Source organism: Pelodiscus sinensis, chromosome 4, assembly GCF_049634645.1.
Source record: "Pelodiscus sinensis isolate JC-2024 chromosome 4, ASM4963464v1, whole genome shotgun sequence".
NCBI lineage: Eukaryota > Metazoa > Chordata > Testudines > Trionychidae > Pelodiscus > Pelodiscus sinensis.
In genome coordinates, this window is record NC_134714.1 from 61,854,964 (window position 1) to 61,873,240 (window position 18,277).

Sequence of the window (18,277 nt, forward strand, 5' to 3'; positions counted from 1 at the left end):
TCTGGCCCCTGAGCTATTTTTTTTAACCAGATTGGCCACTTCCTTCCCCTCTTCTCCCTCTGCTGGTCCTGTTCCCCGCTCTTCAGCATTGCCGCCTCGAGCTCCCCTTGGGTCTTCTGTCTCCTGTAATGGGCTTTACGCAGTATAGCTGCCCTTTCCCTTCCTCAGAGTCAACGGGCTGTAGGGGCCGCAGACTGAGAGGGGAAAAGGGTAGCTATACTGCGCGACTCGTGGTATGGGAAAGAGAAGGCGCAGGAGGAGTTGCGGGGCAGCTCTGCTGCATAACGGGGATTAGAGGCAACAGAGGGTGGTGAGGCCACAGGGGTGTCCATGTTCCCTAACGGCCACTACAAGCTGCGATATAGTCAGGGAGCCACGTTGCCCAAACCCTTTACCTGCTACAGGTGCCCCTATCTTTCCTTTTGTCTCTTCTCACTGTCTTTGTTTTCCTGTTCCGTCTCTCCTAGAGCCGCTCCCTAGTGGCCACTGAAGTAAAGCCTTCCCTCTTCCCTCTCTTCCTCTTGTGGTCCTCCTCCTGTCCTTCAGGCAAAGTAATCTCCGTTATTCGTCTGTCCACAGTACCCAGTATTTGGTAGAAATTCCACGTATCACCCCTTTCCTCCCACCTGTACACGTGGCTGCCCCTTAGGCACCAACCCACCTCCTTCTCTGCTCCCCTCACGCCTAGCTGTATTTTACAGGTGCCCCCCTGTCTTTCTGTCTGTCTCTTCTCACCGTCTTTCTTTTCTTGTTCTGTTTCTCCTAAAGCCGCACCCTAGTGGTCACTGTAGTAAAGCCTTCCGTCTTCCCCTCTCTTTCTAGTCTCGTCCTCCTCCTGTCCCTTAGGCAAAATAGGCTCCGTAATTGGTCTTTCCACAGTGCCCTGTATTTGGCAGAAACGCCATGTAACACCTCTCTTCTCCCTCCTGTACACTTGGTTGCCCCTCAGGCAGCAACCCACCTCCTTCTCTGCTTCCCCTCAGGCCTTTCTTTCTTTTCCTGTTCTCTGTCTCCACTTTAACCCTCTTTCACTCCGGCAACCCTTTGGATGGACTTGTTTCCTTCTTTTCCCCCTCTCCCTCCTTCCCCTCACGCCCTTTCTCAATTATGTAGGTGCCCCTCTCTACCTCTCCGCCACCACCTTTGGCCCCTGAGCACTTTTTTTTTAACCAGATTGGCCACTTCTTTCCCCTCCTCTCCCTCTGCTGGTCCTGTTCCCCGCTCTTCAGCATTGCCGCCCCGAGCTCCCCTTGGGCCTTCTGTCTCCTGTAATGGGATTTACGCAGTATAGCTGCCCTTTCCCTTCCTCAGAGTCAACGGGCTGTAGGGGCCGCAGACTGAGAGGGGAAAAGGGTAGCTATACTGCGCGACTCGTGGTATGGGAAAGAGAAGGCGCAGGAGGAGTTGCGGGGCAGCTCTGCTGCATAACGGGGATTAGAGGCAACAGAGGGTGGTGAGGCCACAGGGGTGTCCATGTTCCCTAACGGCCACTAGAAGCTGCGATATACTCAGGGAGCCACTCAGGGAGCCACGTTGCCCAAACCCTTAACCTGCTACATGTGCCCCTATCTTTCTTTTGGTCTTTCTGACTCTTCTCACTCTTTCTTTTACTGTTCTGTCTCTCCTAGAGCCGCTCCCTAGTAGCCACTGAAGTAAAGCCTTCCCTCTTCCCTATTGTGGTCCCCCTCCTGTCCTTTAGGCAAAGTAGTCTCCGTTATTCGTCTGTCCACAGTGCCCGGTATTTGGTAGAAATTCCACGTACCACCCCTTTCCTCCCATCTGTACACGTGGCTGCCCCTTAGTCAGCAAGCCATCTCCCTCTCTGCTTCCCCTCAGGCCTTTGTGTATTTTACAGGTGCCCCTGTCTGTCTTTCTGTCTTTGTCTTTGTTTTCCTTTACTCTGTCTCCGTTTTAACCCTCTTTGACTCGGGCGGCCCCTTTGGTGGCGTTGCTGCCTTCTTTTCCCTCTGTCCCTCTTTCCCCTCACGCCCTTTCTGTATTATCTAGCTGCCCCTCTCTACCTTTCCACCACCACCTCTGGCCCCTTAGCTCTTTTTTTTTTTTTAAACCAGATGGGCCACTTCCTTCCCCTCTTTTCTCTCTGCTGGCCCTGTTCCCCGCTCCTCAGCGTTGCCGCCCCGAGCTCCCCTTGGGCTTTCTGTCTCCTGTAATGGGCTTTACGCAGGATAGCTGCCCTTTCCCTTCCTCAGAGTCAACGGGCTGTAGGGGCCATTATCAGTGGGAAATAGGTCATTGGAGGGATGATAGGAGTTACTATAGAGAACTTTCTGGGTGTCTGGCTGATGAGTCTTGCCCACATGCTCAGGGTTTAGCTGATCGCCATATTTGGGGTCGGGAAGGAATTTTCCTCCAGGGTAGATTGGCAGAGACCCTGGAGGTTTTTCGCCTTCCTCTGTAGCATAGGGCACAGATCACAGCTGGAGGATTCTCTGCATGTTGGGGCCTTCAAAGTATTTGAAGGCTTCAATATCTGAGATATAGGTGAGAGGATTATTCTAAGAGGCGTAGGTGAGACTCTGTGGCCTGCACTGTGCAGGGGGTCAGACTAGATGATCATATCGGTCCCTTCTGACCTTAAAGTCTATGAGGCCGCAGACTGAGAGGGGAAAAGGGTAGCTACACTGCATGACGCCCGGTATGGGAAAGAGAAGGCGCAGGAGGAGTGGCGGGGCAGCTCTGCTGCATAACGGGGATTAGGGGCAACAAAGGGTGATGACGCCGCAGGGGTGTCCATGTTCCCTAACGGCCACTACAAGCTGCGATATAGTCAGGGAGCCAAGTTGCCCCAACCCTTTACCTGCTACAAGTGCCCCTGTCTTTCTTTTTGTCTTTCCTCACTATCTTTGTTTTCCTGTTCTGTCTCTCCTAGAGCCGCTCCCTAGTAGCCACTGAAGTAAAGCCTTCCCACTTCCCCTCTCTTCCTATTATTGTCTTCCTCCTGTCCTTTAGGCAAATTAGGCTCCGTTATTCGTCTGTCCGCAGTGCCCTCTATTTGGTAGGAACCCCATGTAACACCTCTCTTCTCCCTCTTGTAAACGTGGCTGCCCCTTTAGGCAGCAACCCACCTCATTCTCTGCTTCCCCTCAGTCTCTTGTGTATTTTACAGGTGCCCCTGTCTTTATTTCTGTCTCTTCTCACTGTCTTTCTTTTCCTGTTCTGTTTCTCTTAAAGCCGCACCCTAGTGGTCACTATAGTAAAGCCTTCCGTCTTCCCCTCTCTTTCTATGCTCGTCCTCCTTCTGTCCTTTAGGCAAAATAGGCTCCGTAATTGGTCTTTCCACAGTGCCCTTTATTTGGTAGAAACGCCATGTAACACCTCTCTTCTCCCTCCTGTACACGTGGCTGCCCCTCAGGTAGCAACCCACCTCCTTCTCTGCTTCGTCTCAGGCCTTTCTTTCTTTTCCTGTTCTCTGTCTCCGCTTTAACCCTCTTTCACTCTGGCGCCCCTTTGGATGGAATTGTTGCCTTCTTTTCCCCCTCTCCCTCCTTCCCCTCACGCCCTTTCTGCATTATGTAGCTGCCCCTCTCTACCTCTCCGCCACCACCTCTGGCCCCTGAGCTATTTTTTTTAACCAGATTGGCCACTTCCTTCCCCTCTTCTCCCTCTGCTGGTCCTGTTCCCCGCTCTTCAGCATTGCCGCCTCGAGCTCCCCTTGGGTCTTCTGTCTCCTGTAATGGGCTTTACGCAGTATAGCTGCCCTTTCCCTTCCTCAGAGTCAACGGGCTGTAGGGGCCGCAGACTGAGAGGGGAAAAGGGTAGCTATACTGCGCGACTCGTGGTATGGGAAAGAGAAGGCGCAGGAGGAGTTGCGGGGCAGCTCTGCTGCATAACAGGGATTAGAGGCAACAGAGGGTGATGAGGCCACAGGGGTGTCCATGTTCCCTAACGGCCACTACAAGCTGCGATATAGTCAGGGAGCCACGTTGCCCAAACCCTTTACCTGCTACAGGTGCCCCTATCTTTCCTTTTGTCTCTTCTCACTGTCTTTGTTTTCCTGTTCCGTCTCTCCTAGAGCCGCTCCCTAGTGGCCACTGAAGTAAAGCCTTCCCTCTTCCCTCTCTTCCTCTTGTGGTCCTCCTCCTGTCCTTCAGGCAAAGTAATCTCCGTTATTCGTCTGTCCACAGTACCCAGTATTTGGTAGAAATTCCACGTATCACCCCTTTCCTCCCACCTGTACACGTGGCTGCCCCTTAGGCACCAACCCACCTCCTTCTCTGCTCCCCTCACGCCTAGCTGTATTTTACAGGTGCCCCCCTGTCTTTCTGTCTGTCTCTTCTCACCGTCTTTCTTTTCTTGTTCTGTTTCTCCTAAAGCCGCACCCTAGTGGTCACTGTAGTAAAGCCTTCCGTCTTCCCCTCTCTTTCTAGTCTCGTCCTCCTCCTGTCCCTTAGGCAAAATAGGCTCCGTAATTGGTCTTTCCACAGTGCCCTGTATTTGGCAGAAACGCCATGTAACACCTCTCTTCTCCCTCCTGTACACTTGGTTGCCCCTCAGGCAGCAACCCACCTCCTTCTCTGCTTCCCCTCAGGCCTTTCTTTCTTTTCCTGTTCTCTGTCTCCACTTTAACCCTCTTTCACTCCGGCAACCCTTTGGATGGACTTGTTTCCTTCTTTTCCCCCTCTCCCTCCTTCCCCTCACGCCCTTTCTCAATTATGTAGGTGCCCCTCTCTACCTCTCCGCCACCACCTTTGGCCCCTGAGCACTTTTTTTTTAACCAGATTGGCCACTTCTTTCCCCTCCTCTCCCTCTGCTGGTCCTGTTCCCCGCTCTTCAGCATTGCCGCCCCGAGCTCCCCTTGGGCCTTCTGTCTCCTGTAATGGGATTTACGCAGTATAGCTGCCCTTTCCCTTCCTCAGAGTCAACGGGCTGTAGGGGCCGCAGACTGAGAGGGGAAAAGGGTAGCTATACTGCGCGACTCGTGGTATGGGAAAGAGAAGGCGCAGGAGGAGTTGCGGGGCAGCTCTGCTGCATAACGGGGATTAGAGGCAACAGAGGGTGGTGAGGCCACAGGGGTGTCCATGTTCCCTAACGGCCACTAGAAGCTGCGATATACTCAGGGAGCCACTCAGGGAGCCACGTTGCCCAAACCCTTAACCTGCTACATGTGCCCCTATCTTTCTTTTGGTCTTTCTGACTCTTCTCACTCTTTCTTTTACTGTTCTGTCTCTCCTAGAGCCGCTCCCTAGTAGCCACTGAAGTAAAGCCTTCCCTCTTCCCTATTGTGGTCCCCCTCCTGTCCTTTAGGCAAAGTAGTCTCCGTTATTCGTCTGTCCACAGTGCCCGGTATTTGGTAGAAATTCCACGTACCACCCCTTTCCTCCCATCTGTACACGTGGCTGCCCCTTAGTCAGCAAGCCATCTCCCTCTCTGCTTCCCCTCAGGCCTTTGTGTATTTTACAGGTGCCCCTGTCTGTCTTTCTGTCTTTGTCTTTGTTTTCCTTTACTCTGTCTCCGTTTTAACCCTCTTTGACTCGGGCGGCCCCTTTGGTGGCGTTGCTGCCTTCTTTTCCCTCTGTCCCTCTTTCCCCTCACGCCCTTTCTGTATTATCTAGCTGCCCCTCTCTACCTTTCCACCACCACCTCTGGCCCCTTAGCTCTTTTTTTTTTTTTAAACCAGATGGGCCACTTCCTTCCCCTCTTTTCTCTCTGCTGGCCCTGTTCCCCGCTCCTCAGCGTTGCCGCCCCGAGCTCCCCTTGGGCTTTCTGTCTCCTGTAATGGGCTTTACGCAGGATAGCTGCCCTTTCCCTTCCTCAGAGTCAACGGGCTGTAGGGGCCATTATCAGTGGGAAATAGGTCATTGGAGGGATGATAGGAGTTACTATAGAGAACTTTCTGGGTGTCTGGCTGATGAGTCTTGCCCACATGCTCAGGGTTTAGCTGATCGCCATATTTGGGGTCGGGAAGGAATTTTCCTCCAGGGTAGATTGGCAGAGACCCTGGAGGTTTTTCGCCTTCCTCTGTAGCATAGGGCACAGATCACAGCTGGAGGATTCTCTGCATGTTGGGGCCTTCAAAGTATTTGAAGGCTTCAATATCTGAGATATAGGTGAGAGGATTATTCTAAGAGGCGTAGGTGAGACTCTGTGGCCTGCACTGTGCAGGGGGTCAGACTAGATGATCATATCGGTCCCTTCTGACCTTAAAGTCTATGAGGCCGCAGACTGAGAGGGGAAAAGGGTAGCTACACTGCATGACGCCCGGTATGGGAAAGAGAAGGCGCAGGAGGAGTGGCGGGGCAGCTCTGCTGCATAACGGGGATTAGGGGCAACAAAGGGTGATGACGCCGCAGGGGTGTCCATGTTCCCTAACGGCCACTACAAGCTGCGATATAGTCAGGGAGCCAAGTTGCCCCAACCCTTTACCTGCTACAAGTGCCCCTGTCTTTCTTTTTGTCTTTCCTCACTATCTTTGTTTTCCTGTTCTGTCTCTCCTAGAGCCGCTCCCTAGTAGCCACTGAAGTAAAGCCTTCCCACTTCCCCTCTCTTCCTATTATTGTCTTCCTCCTGTCCTTTAGGCAAATTAGGCTCCGTTATTCGTCTGTCCGCAGTGCCCTGTATTTGGTAGGAACCCCATGTAACACCCCTTTTCTCCCTCTTGTAAACGTGGCTGCCCCTTTAGGCAGCAACCCACCTCCTTCTCTGCTTCCCCTCAGTCTCTTGTGTATTTTACAGGTGCCCCTGTCTTTCTGTCTGTCTCTTCTCACCGTCTTTCTTTTCTTGTTCTGTTTCTCCTAAAGCCGCACCCTAGTGGTCACTGTAGTAAAGCCTTCCGTCTTCCCCTCTCTTTCTGTTCTCGTCCTCCTCCTGTCCCTTAGGCAAAATAGGCTCCGTAATTGGTCTTTCCACAGTGCCCTGTATTTGGTAGAAACGCCATGTAACACCTCTCTTCTCCCTCCTGTACACTTGGCTGCCCCTCAGGCAGCAACCCACCTCCTTCTCTGCTTCGTCTCAGGCCTTTCTTTCTTTTCCTGTTCTCTGTCTCCGCTTTAACCCTCTTTCACTCTGGCGCCCCTTTGGATGGAATTGTTGCCTTCTTTTCCCCCTCTCCCTCCTTCCCCTCACGCCCTTTCTGCATTATGTAGCTGCCCCTCTCTACCTCTCCGCCACCACCTCTGGCCCCTGAGCTATTTTTTTTAACCAGATTGGCCACTTCCTTCCCCTCTTCTCCCTCTGCTGGTCCTGTTCCCCGCTCTTCAGCATTGCCGCCTCGAGCTCCCCTTGGGTCTTCTGTCTCCTGTAATGGGCTTTACGCAGTATAGCTGCCCTTTCCCTTCCTCAGAGTCAACGGGCTGTAGGGGCCGCAGACTGAGAGGGGAAAAGGGTAGCTATACTGCGCGACTCGTGGTATGGGAAAGAGAAGGCGCAGGAGGAGTTGCGGGGCAGCTCTGCTGCATAACAGGGATTAGAGGCAACAGAGGGTGATGAGGCCACAGGGGTGTCCATGTTCCCTAACGGCCACTACAAGCTGCGATATAGTCAGGGAGCCACGTTGCCCAAACCCTTTACCTGCTACAGGTGCCCCTATCTTTCCTTTTGTCTCTTCTCACTGTCTTTGTTTTCCTGTTCCGTCTCTCCTAGAGCCGCTCCCTAGTGGCCACTGAAGTAAAGCCTTCCCTCTTCCCTCTCTTCCTCTTGTGGTCCTCCTCCTGTCCTTCAGGCAAAGTAATCTCCGTTATTCGTCTGTCCACAGTACCCAGTATTTGGTAGAAATTCCACGTATCACCCCTTTCCTCCCACCTGTACACGTGGCTGCCCCTTAGGCACCAACCCACCTCCTTCTCTGCTCCCCTCACGCCTAGCTGTATTTTACAGGTGCCCCCCTGTCTTTCTGTCTGTCTCTTCTCACCGTCTTTCTTTTCTTGTTCTGTTTCTCCTAAAGCCGCACCCTAGTGGTCACTGTAGTAAAGCCTTCCGTCTTCCCCTCTCTTTCTAGTCTCGTCCTCCTCCTGTCCCTTAGGCAAAATAGGCTCCGTAATTGGTCTTTCCACAGTGCCCTGTATTTGGCAGAAACGCCATGTAACACCTCTCTTCTCCCTCCTGTACACTTGGTTGCCCCTCAGGCAGCAACCCACCTCCTTCTCTGCTTCCCCTCAGGCCTTTCTTTCTTTTCCTGTTCTCTGTCTCCACTTTAACCCTCTTTCACTCCGGCAACCCTTTGGATGGACTTGTTTCCTTCTTTTCCCCCTCTCCCTCCTTCCCCTCACGCCCTTTCTCAATTATGTAGGTGCCCCTCTCTACCTCTCCGCCACCACCTTTGGCCCCTGAGCACTTTTTTTTTAACCAGATTGGCCACTTCCTTCCCCTCTTCTCCCTCTGCTGGTCCTGTTCCCCGCTCTTCAGCATTGCCGCCTCGAGCTCCCCTTGGGTCTTCTGTCTCCTGTAATGGGCTTTACGCAGTATAGCTGCCCTTTCCCTTCCTCAGAGTCAACGGGCTGTAGGGGCCGCAGACTGAGAGGGGAAAAGGGTAGCTATACTGCGCGACTCGTGGTATGGGAAAGAGAAGGCGCAGGAGGAGTTGCGGGGCAGCTCTGCTGCATAACAGGGATTAGAGGCAACAGAGGGTGATGAGGCCACAGGGGTGTCCATGTTCCCTAACGGCCACTACAAGCTGCGATATAGTCAGGGAGCCACGTTGCCCAAACCCTTTACCTGCTACAGGTGCCCCTATCTTTCCTTTTGTCTCTTCTCACTGTCTTTGTTTTCCTGTTCCGTCTCTCCTAGAGCCGCTCCCTAGTGGCCACTGAAGTAAAGCCTTCCCTCTTCCCTCTCTTCCTCTTGTGGTCCTCCTCCTGTCCTTCAGGCAAAGTAATCTCCGTTATTCGTCTGTCCACAGTACCCAGTATTTGGTAGAAATTCCACGTATCACCCCTTTCCTCCCACCTGTACACGTGGCTGCCCCTTAGGCACCAACCCACCTCCTTCTCTGCTCCCCTCACGCCTAGCTGTATTTTACAGGTGCCCCCCTGTCTTTCTGTCTGTCTCTTCTCACCGTCTTTCTTTTCTTGTTCTGTTTCTCCTAAAGCCGCACCCTAGTGGTCACTGTAGTAAAGCCTTCCGTCTTCCCCTCTCTTTCTAGTCTCGTCCTCCTCCTGTCCCTTAGGCAAAATAGGCTCCGTAATTGGTCTTTCCACAGTGCCCTGTATTTGGCAGAAACGCCATGTAACACCTCTCTTCTCCCTCCTGTACACTTGGTTGCCCCTCAGGCAGCAACCCACCTCCTTCTCTGCTTCCCCTCAGGCCTTTCTTTCTTTTCCTGTTCTCTGTCTCCACTTTAACCCTCTTTCACTCCGGCAGCCCTTTGGATGGACTTGTTTCCTTCTTTTCCCCCTCTCCCTCCTTCCCCTCACGCCCTTTCTCAATTATGTAGGTGCCCCTCTCTACCTCTCCGCCACCACCTTTGGCCCCTGAGCACTTTTTTTTTAACCAGATTGGCCACTTCTTTCCCCTCCTCTCCCTCTGCTGGTCCTGTTCCCCGCTCTTCAGCATTGCCGCCCCGAGCTCCCCTTGGGCCTTCTGTCTCCTGTAATGGGATTTACGCAGTATAGCTGCCCTTTCCCTTCCTCAGAGTCAACGGGCTGTAGGGGCCGCAGACTGAGAGGGGAAAAGGGTAGCTATACTGCGCGACTCGTGGTATGGGAAAGAGAAGGCGCAGGAGGAGTTGCGGGGCAGCTCTGCTGCATAACGGGGATTAGAGGCAACAGAGGGTGGTGAGGCCACAGGGGTGTCCATGTTCCCTAACGGCCACTAGAAGCTGCGATATACTCAGGGAGCCACTCAGGGAGCCACGTTGCCCAAACCCTTAACCTGCTACATGTGCCCCTATCTTTCTTTTGGTCTTTCTGACTCTTCTCACTCTTTCTTTTACTGTTCTGTCTCTCCTAGAGCCGCTCCCTAGTAGCCACTGAAGTAAAGCCTTCCCTCTTCCCTATTGTGGTCCCCCTCCTGTCCTTTAGGCAAAGTAGTCTCCGTTATTCGTCTGTCCACAGTGCCCGGTATTTGGTAGAAATTCCACGTACCACCCCTTTCCTCCCATCTGTACACGTGGCTGCCCCTTAGTCAGCAAGCCATCTCCCTCTCTGCTTCCCCTCAGGCCTTTGTGTATTTTACAGGTGCCCCTGTCTGTCTTTCTGTCTTTGTCTTTGTTTTCCTTTACTCTGTCTCCGTTTTAACCCTCTTTGACTCGGGCGGCCCCTTTGGTGGCGTTGCTGCCTTCTTTTCCCTCTGTCCCTCTTTCCCCTCACGCCCTTTCTGTATTATCTAGCTGCCCCTCTCTACCTTTCCACCACCACCTCTGGCCCCTTAGCTCTTTTTTTTTTTTTAAACCAGATGGGCCACTTCCTTCCCCTCTTTTCTCTCTGCTGGCCCTGTTCCCCGCTCCTCAGCGTTGCCGCCCCGAGCTCCCCTTGGGCTTTCTGTCTCCTGTAATGGGCTTTACGCAGGATAGCTGCCCTTTCCCTTCCTCAGAGTCAACGGGCTGTAGGGGCCATTATCAGTGGGAAATAGGTCATTGGAGGGATGATAGGAGTTACTATAGAGAACTTTCTGGGTGTCTGGCTGATGAGTCTTGCCCACATGCTCAGGGTTTAGCTGATCGCCATATTTGGGGTCGGGAAGGAATTTTCCTCCAGGGTAGATTGGCAGAGACCCTGGAGGTTTTTCGCCTTCCTCTGTAGCATAGGGCACAGATCACAGCTGGAGGATTCTCTGCATGTTGGGGCCTTCAAAGTATTTGAAGGCTTCAATATCTGAGATATAGGTGAGAGGATTATTCTAAGAGGCGTAGGTGAGACTCTGTGGCCTGCACTGTGCAGGGGGTCAGACTAGATGATCATATCGGTCCCTTCTGACCTTAAAGTCTATGAGGCCGCAGACTGAGAGGGGAAAAGGGTAGCTACACTGCATGACGCCCGGTATGGGAAAGAGAAGGCGCAGGAGGAGTGGCGGGGCAGCTCTGCTGCATAACGGGGATTAGGGGCAACAAAGGGTGATGACGCCGCAGGGGTGTCCATGTTCCCTAACGGCCACTACAAGCTGCGATATAGTCAGGGAGCCAAGTTGCCCCAACCCTTTACCTGCTACAAGTGCCCCTGTCTTTCTTTTTGTCTTTCCTCACTATCTTTGTTTTCCTGTTCTGTCTCTCCTAGAGCCGCTCCCTAGTAGCCACTGAAGTAAAGCCTTCCCACTTCCCCTCTCTTCCTATTATTGTCTTCCTCCTGTCCTTTAGGCAAATTAGGCTCCGTTATTCGTCTGTCCGCAGTGCCCTCTATTTGGTAGGAACCCCATGTAACACCTCTCTTCTCCCTCTTGTAAACGTGGCTGCCCCTTTAGGCAGCAACCCACCTCATTCTCTGCTTCCCCTCAGTCTCTTGTGTATTTTACAGGTGCCCCTGTCTTTATTTCTGTCTCTTCTCACTGTCTTTCTTTTCCTGTTCTGTTTCTCTTAAAGCCGCACCCTAGTGGTCACTATAGTAAAGCCTTCCGTCTTCCCCTCTCTTTCTATGCTCGTCCTCCTTCTGTCCTTTAGGCAAAATAGGCTCCGTAATTCGTCTTTCCACAGTGCCCTTTATTTGGTAGAAACGCCATGTAACACCTCTCTTCTCCCTCCTGTACACGTGGCTGCCCCTCAGGCAGCAACCCACCTCCTTCTCTGCTTCGTCTCAGGCCTTTCTTTCTTTTCCTGTTCTCTGTCTCCGCTTTAACCCTCTTTCACTCTGGCGCCCCTTTGGATGGAATTGTTGCCTTCTTTTCCCCCTCTCCCTCCTTCCCCTCACGCCCTTTCTGCATTATGTAGCTGCCCCTCTCTACCTCTCCGCCACCACCTCTGGCCCCTGAGCTATTTTTTTTAACCAGATTGGCCACTTCCTTCCCCTCTTCTCCCTCTGCTGGTCCTGTTCCCCGCTCTTCAGCATTGCCGCCTCGAGCTCCCCTTGGGTCTTCTGTCTCCTGTAATGGGCTTTACGCAGTATAGCTGCCCTTTCCCTTCCTCAGAGTCAACGGGCTGTAGGGGCCGCAGACTGAGAGGGGAAAAGGGTAGCTATACTGCGCGACTCGTGGTATGGGAAAGAGAAGGCGCAGGAGGAGTTGCGGGGCAGCTCTGCTGCATAACAGGGATTAGAGGCAACAGAGGGTGATGAGGCCACAGGGGTGTCCATGTTCCCTAACGGCCACTACAAGCTGCGATATAGTCAGGGAGCCACGTTGCCCAAACCCTTTACCTGCTACAGGTGCCCCTATCTTTCCTTTTGTCTCTTCTCACTGTCTTTGTTTTCCTGTTCCGTCTCTCCTAGAGCCGCTCCCTAGTGGCCACTGAAGTAAAGCCTTCCCTCTTCCCTCTCTTCCTCTTGTGGTCCTCCTCCTGTCCTTCAGGCAAAGTAATCTCCGTTATTCGTCTGTCCACAGTACCCAGTATTTGGTAGAAATTCCATGTATCACCCCTTTCCTCCCACCTGTACACGTGGCTGCCCCTTAGGCACCAACCCACCTCCTTCTCTGCTCCCCTCACGCCTAGCTGTATTTTACAGGTGCCCCCCTGTCTTTCTGTCTGTCTCTTCTCACCGTCTTTCTTTTCTTGTTCTGTTTCTCCTAAAGCCGCACCCTAGTGGTCACTGTAGTAAAGCCTTCCGTCTTCCCCTCTCTTTCTGTTCTCGTCCTCCTCCTGTCCCTTAGGCAAAATAGGCTCCGTAATTGGTCTTTCCACAGTGCCCTGTATTTGGTAGAAACGCCATGTAACACCTCTCTTCTCCCTCCTGTACACTTGGCTGCCCCTCAGGCAGCAACCCACCTCCTTCTCTGCTTCCCCTCAGGCCTTTCTTTCTTTTCCTTTTCTCTGTCTCCGCTTTAACCCTCTTTCACTCCGGAGCCCCTTTGGATGGAATTGTTGCCTTCTTTTCCCCCTCTCCCTCCTTCCCCTCACACTCCTTCTGCATTGCATAGCTGCCCCTCTCTACCTCTCCGCCACCACCTCTGGCCCCTGAGCTCTTCTTTTTTTCACCAGATTGGCCACTTCCTTCCCCTCGTTTCTCTCTGCTGGCCATTATTCGTCTGTCCATAGGGTCGGGTAGTTAGTAGAAATGCCACATACCACTCCTTTTCTCTCTTTTGTGCATGTGGCTGGCCGTTAGTCAGCAACCCACTTCCCTCTCTATTTCCCCTGAAGCCTTTGTGTATTTTACAGGTGTACCTGTTTTTTCTTTTTCTTTTTCTCTTTTTCTTTGTTTCTTTTCTCTTTTGCTTTTTTTTTGGTCTTTCATGTTTGTTGTGGAAGAAGCCACGCGTTTAGACACAGTCTAGTTGTCCTGAATTATACCCTAGACAACTCTACTGAGCTCAGTTAGGTTGCATGGACCATAAATCAGGGCGTAAACGATTCACCCTGAAGAAAATGACAGAGTATTTTTAAGAGTAATGTATTCTCCTTTAATGTTAGTAATACAACAGATGGTGCTTATAGTTAAAAAACATGATACATATTAAAGCTCAAAAGAATGTCTTTTTCATTTTGTGTTTCTGAGAATGGGTTCATTTTGTTTCATAAAGAATACCAGAAATTCTACATTCTGGAGGGGAAAATATTAACTGGAGAAAATTTGTGCGTAAGCAGAGGCAGAGTAATAAAGAACACTCCAATATGTGCTCTTTTTGTGAAATTATAGGTTTAATCTGCATTTCCCAACCTTCCGGATCGGGACTCAAATATGGGTCACTATTTCATTTCAAAAGGGGCACCCAGTGTCTCCTCAGGTGCCTCTGCCGTCCTTCTTTCACACCATTTTTTATTTGCTTTGGGTCCCTAAGTCTTCCTGAATTGTCAAAATTGTTTCCGATCTCAAGAAGGTTGGAAACTGCTGGGTTAAATCATGATTAGGGCACATTCCTACAAGCCCACTTGATACGTTCATAATGCAGTTTCTATGGCAACAGAATCCATGTACCTTTTTTCTCAACCAATCAATAAGCAGCACAAATTAGGGAGTCCTTGCTCCCAATAATATTACTTTAATTTGCACTCTTCCAGTGAATCATTTTAGTTTGATTTTATTTCAGCAAAACTGAAAAATGAATGTCATGTACTTTAGAACAGAGTGGATGGTAAACTATCAAGCATATTTTTAAGTCTCTGGATCCTTTGTCTTCTGAACACTGTTTGCATTCCCAGGAAAGAAAATCTTCTCCTGGCAGCAGGTAAAATTGTTAGGGTACATGGTAGGAATGAAAGTGCCCCGTGACATGGTGAACTCCACTTTCTCATTTTTTCACATGGTTTTTCAATCACAAACACATATTGGATATTTCTTTTCCTTTAATACGTTAACACTGTGCAATACAGTTTATAGGAAAAACAGACCAAGGTGGATATGTCTTTCTAGCCCTGCTTCTGAAGATTCTTTGAGCCCCTTTTAAGCTGTCTTGTTTCCTTCTTTGTCTCTTCATATTCTCCCCAATTACTTTGTTAATCCTGTGACTGTTACACAGTGGACAATGTTTTCAGTGCCATGTGTGTAATTGTTCTCAAATAAGACAGCAACACAGCACCTGATCATCCACATTATAACTAGAAAATCGTAGTAGTCAAATCAGCTTTTTTTAGTAGAATCAGTTGTTTTTCATAGGTCTAGTCTACAAGGTTTTGATGGAAAAAGCTACACAAAATGCAATCCACATTTTGCGTATCTTTTTCCAATTATTTTGTTGGAAGAGGCTTTTCTGACATTGGCCCATCTATACAGGGCCAAATGTTGGAAAAATATCTCTGTTGGAAGCTTCTTCCTCAGGGAAGGAGGAATACAGGGGTTTCTGAAAGACCACATTTAGACTTCTACAAAAAAAATAGAAGTACAAATGCGTTCCATGGATGTGGAGGGTTTTTTTTGGGGACCCTCTCTCTCCCAATGTAGACATAGTTTAAGGAAGAAATAAAGAGAGAGAGGCTGGTTTTTCTAAATATAAGATAAATATCGACTGTGTGTGGTCTGAATACAGGTCCATGAACCAAGAATTCCAGTGGTTATATACTAGCTGTTACCCTGTCTTCCCCTCTGACACTGAGCATCTCACATTGCAATAGTCAGTCTCAAGGTGTGTTGTCCCATCAGTACACTCCTAACAACTTCTAGTAGTTTTGGGGGCTTCACATAATATTTGTTCTGTTTTGGCATAATATTCTAAATATGGAGTGAAATCTTAGCCCCACTGAAGTTAATGGGAGAACTCTCATTGACTTCCATAAGATAGTTTTCACCCATTGACTTGTTTGGAAAACTCCATCCTCCTGAAGGTTTTTCCCCACTTTTCTCCTCTTTCAGGGGCTAAGCATCAAGAAATAGCACTGGTTGGGTAGCATTGGAGTCCCCAGAATGGCTCTGTGGCCGAAGGCTGAGTGGGTGAAAGTGATCAGGGAGCAAGAGCTTCTGTAAATGATCAGGCTGCAGGGATGACAGAACAGGGGGTCCAAAGCATTATGACCCATCCAGCTTTCTGCCTCTGTTCTCCCCAAGGCTCAGCCTCCCCAGCCAGGCTGAAAACTGGAGGTCAATCCAAGTAGAAACAGCTTGGGGAACCCAGACAACTGTGGGGAGCCACAGATCCACAGTCCCCAGCCCATATCCCTGTCCCCAGGACACCTCCTCATCCAGAGTAGAGGGAGGATTCATAGCTTCCCAGTGGCTCTTACCATGGTCTGTCTGCTCCACTGTTTAGTCCTTTGAGGCCCAACCCTGAAGCAAGTTTAGAAAGTGGAGTGCAAAGTCAGTGTAAGAGTTGAGTGCACAGCTGAGGGGAATCACAGACATCCCTCTTGCAGTGGGTGCAGGGCTCAGGTGAAAGAGACACCTCAGGTGCTTGAGAGAAGATACCAGACAGTAAGTGCTGATCAGAGCCCACACATCAAACCCTTTTCTGTCCCCAAATTCCTTGCAGAGGTCAAACCCCCTCCCATGTCCTAATTCCTTTCCACTGTCTGCATTCCTCACCCATCCTTTACCACAAACCTTTGCTGCAGCCTAAAGCCCCTCCTGGAGCGTTCATCCCACTCTCCCACCTGTATCCTATCTTCTGCCCCACCCCTGAACCTCTTCCTGCACTTCAAATCTGTCATGTCTAGCTCCACGTCACAGCCCAAGCCCCCATCTAGAGCCCATACTTGCTCCTGCACCCCAAACATTTGCACTGAGACCACTCCTGCACATTGAACCTCTAATTTCTGGCATCTCTCCAAAGCTTCCTCCCGCTGGACAGAGCTCTCATTAATTCCCATGCTTCAACCCCTGCCCAAGTGAATGAGTGAGGGAAAACTAGCAAGGGAGAAAAAGCGGATGCAGTGAGTAGGGACAAGGCCTCAGAGAATGAGTGGAGGCAGAGTAAGGGTGTTTGGTTTTGTGCTGTTAAAAAGTTGGCAACCCTATAGTGTAACTTCACTGCCTTTGTTCTCCTATCTGACTCAAACTGCTAAGTACTGTGTATGCAGAAGAAGAATTCAAGGAGCAAAAAATATTACATTTATTATTTTTGGTGTTAGTGAGAGAAGTAACTAGAAAAATCAATCTTTCAGAACTCTTCACTGACCTTGGCTGGTTTACCAACTTTCAAATTGACATGAAATGAAGATCTCTCTTGGCAGCTCACGTTCTGTTCCTCTCTCTGAAGCTTCAGGGGGCAAGCAGGAGGCTGCAGTTTATCTCAGTTCAAGTAGCAGAGTTTGTGTGTTCAGTGTTGTTTAGAAGAGGGTTCAGATTACAGGGGAGTGAGTTAATTTAATTTTGTTCAGATGTCAGTTTTATTGCAGATTATCTCCCAGTTTTGTGTTTTTTTCTAAATGAAGACACTTGTTGTGTCCTTAAATTGCAAGTTATTGAAGATTCCCATGACTAGTTTAACAGCAGCAGTTGCATAGGCACAGATACCACTAGAACTTCTTTATAAAGCCTATTTTAACAACCCCTGATATTACACAATTTAAAGTATTTTTAAAACTAAACAAAATGTGAATACTTTCCAGGTATACACTCCTTGGCTGTGTCTACATTGGCAAGATTTTGCGCAAAAGTGGCTGCTTTTGCGCAAAGACTTGCCACCTGTTTACACTGGCTACGAGTTCTTGCACAAGAACTTTGACGTTTTAATGTAAGAAATCAGTGCTGCTTGCACAAGAACGGATGCTCCCGCTCAAGATGAACAAGCCGTCTTGCGCAAGTGTTCTTGTGCAAGAGGTCTGTGTAGACAGGGAACATAAATTTATTGCGCAAGAAAGCCCAATGGCTAAAATGGCCATCGGAGCTTTCTTGTGCAAGAGAGCGTCTACACTGGCACAGATGCTTTTGCACAAAAGCACATGTCTTGCGCAAAAGCACATGCCAGTGTAGATGCTCTCTTGTGCAAATACTTTAATGCAAAAACTCTTGCGTTAAAAGTATTTGCACAAAATCTTTCCAGTGCAGATGTAGCCCTTTTGTTTTGTAAGTTTTGAAAGGCATTCAGCTAAACCATTAAGTTGTGGCTCTTTATAAATTATTTTTATTGAAATCATATAGTGTCTTCCTTTTTCCAGAGTGTTTGTTAGCTTTTTTTTAAAAGCTTGTTGTAATATTAAACTATAGGTACGTAAAGATATGCCAGTTGAAAAAGCTTTTTATAATCCATTTTGCAAAGTCCATATGCTCTTGCATGCTTTATAAGAACAGTACAAGGAGAGGAGATGGAAGCTGTCAAAAGCTTCTTCAAGACAGGGAGCTGGGTACCCTGCAGAATTCTAAAGCTCTGCAGGGAAGGTGAAACAAGAGGAAGACAGGCAACAAGAAAGTAGGTGCATTTATTCCAGATGTGTAAACTGTGAATATTTGAATACATTTGTCTGTTTTCCTTCATCCTTTCATTTCTATTTCCTTTTGTTGCTTAGTTATGTTTGTAAAATGCAGTGTTACTATACATAAGCTTCAATTTTAAATGTTAAACTAGAAACTTACAAAGCAACATCTTTTTAATCTGTTGTTTTAGGTTTTGGCATGGTGACCCTAAACGTCACAAGATTAATGAAAATGGGAGTTCAAATCCTGTGGTATATACCAGCTACAAAACCAGGTTACAACCCCCTAGAAACTGATCATTGAAATACTGGCAAGCAAAACCTGTATTATAGACAGGAGAAAAGGATTATAAAAGGTACAATATTAGAGTAAAGCAAACATCACACAAAAAATAAATACAGGTGCATGTATATAAATATATATTAAAAATCAAACACAAACATTAAATTGCTATTACT

At 49.4% G+C, this 18,277-nt stretch overlaps 1 long non-coding RNA gene across 1 annotated transcript in view; it reads left to right on the forward strand.

Annotated features, from left to right (window-relative positions):
* LOC112546697 (uncharacterized) overlaps window positions 1-18,277 on the forward strand; it is a 43,507-nt gene that overhangs the window by 23,481 nt on the left and 1,749 nt on the right. Inside the window, exon 2 of the long non-coding RNA XR_012903428.1 lies at window positions 18,010-18,174. This is a non-coding gene — a long non-coding RNA (uncharacterized LOC112546697). The remainder of the gene's footprint in view (window positions 1-18,009; window positions 18,175-18,277) is intronic.